Source organism: Patiria miniata, unplaced genomic scaffold (assembly GCF_015706575.1).
Source record: "Patiria miniata isolate m_02_andy unplaced genomic scaffold, ASM1570657v1 HiC_scaffold_6, whole genome shotgun sequence".
In the NCBI taxonomy this organism is placed as follows: domain Eukaryota; kingdom Metazoa; phylum Echinodermata; class Asteroidea; order Valvatida; family Asterinidae; genus Patiria; species Patiria miniata.
In genome coordinates, this window is record NW_024037073.1 from 12,649,849 (window position 1) to 12,651,822 (window position 1,974).

Here is a 1,974-nt window from a genome sequence, read left to right on the forward strand (position 1 = left end):
GTAAACGGCTCAATTAAAAAAAAAAATTGGATCCGTAGATTTTAGTTCTCTTATTATATACTAGTAAAATTTCCACGAAAATTCGTTGATGCTTATTTGAGTTATGGAAGTATTTGTAAATTTTGCTCCGTTCCGATGGAAAAGCTTTACATTGTATAATTTAATTGACAAAGCCACTTTATCCGTCATACAGTCGAATCAAGGCGATTTTGCTTAAACTATTTGTTCCTGGGATCAGTTTTAAAAAATTCAGGCACTCCAATTCACATGTTGTGTCATTCATGTGGTACGGTACATTCGTCATTTATTCCACCCGATTGACTCATGGGATTGAAGATGTGTTACATTCGCTATTTCGAGTTTCACCTCGAAGTTATAAAACAAAACTCAATGGCTATTTCCGAAGCAATATAAAAGATGGTCACTTTTGAATGAGATATCGAACGAAAACTTTCCACCGATGGAAATTATTATTTTCTTTGTTATGTATGCATTTCTTTAGAATTAAAAATTATAAAATTATTTGTTCTCAAGAAACATTCGAATTGTTGGCAGCTAGACAATCATTCGGCTCTCCCTGGGCGGGTTCATTTATGCGCAAATTGAAAGCCTTTTTTTGCAGACGGATGCAGGTGCCCAAAATCAGAAGAAGGACTTTTTTCGTTAAAACACAACAAATTGAAAATTCGTTAGGAGCGACACAAATCTATTTGTTTAAGAGAAAGCGGTTTGCAAGTTTGCCCTTCGATTTATAAAAATAAGAAAATAAGAGAAGTATGTCATTCGAACAATTCAGCCTTAAAATGTAGTCTACTCAGTGATGTTCATCTAGTTTTCTTCACTTCTAGTAAACTCTCTAAATTCCTAAATCAGAGTGAAAACGCACTCATTTACATTGTTTTACATCTTACTGCTTTTATTCTAGCGCTATTGATGATCAACTTTTCATACTGTCTCTTTTTGTACCTCTTTGCCTACGTTACAGTTCTTATGATTTTGGGCATTACTGTCTCGTAACTGAAAATATTTCATAATGAACACAACAGGGAAACTGACAAGGTGAATTATAACAATCGAATTGTTGAACGTAGATATTGACTGAAGCGGGGATTGAACCTGCGACCTCCGGACAACCGTTTTGGTGCTCTTACCAACTGAGCTATCCAGCCCTATGTTGGCGGTTGCCCAATTATCTTTTTTTTTGTTCAAGTGGCGCTAATCAGAAGCGCCGGAACGGTTATCCAGAGGGCGGTATTTTTATTTCCAGCACACATCGTCAAAGGATCATGATTATTCAGCTAATTCGATGTTTATTCATAAGAGAATAACAATGACGTCTCAACATTGCTATCACCCGGTCATGCATGTTCATAAAAGCATTTCCAAGAACGGCTTTCGTCGAACTGCCACAGTAACCTATATAGTTGATAGTGGAGTGAACTATGGATCGCAAGATTAGTGGTTCATGCCCATTTTTATCAAATATTGTTGTTGGTTGGGATAGGTTTAATAATCCATTTGCGTGTAACCTATACCCTTTGGGATTTACATTTGAAAAACGTCTGGTACAATGACTTGCTCAGAATGCTTGGCACATTTTAACTGTGAATTCTCAAGACCAAAGACACTGTTGCTAATCACATGATTCGGGGCAAGCTCTTGCATAGTTACGTAAGAGACGCTCAGCACCAATACATCGTTCACAATGGGTGAGAATGGCACAAAGACACCAGACCATGCCGGAGCTGGGGGTTGCTAGCATAAGGCTTGCCCCGAATCACATGATATAGTAACAGTCTCTTTGGTCGGGAGAATGCTAGGTTAAAACGTGCAAAGCATTGTATTAAGTCAGCGTTCCAGATTTTATTCAAATTTAACACGCAAGTGGCTTATTGAAGAGAAAACATTACGAGAACCTAAGTGTCTTCCATCCACACAGAGTAATAAATATTCATGTTAGGGTGTGTGATGTAA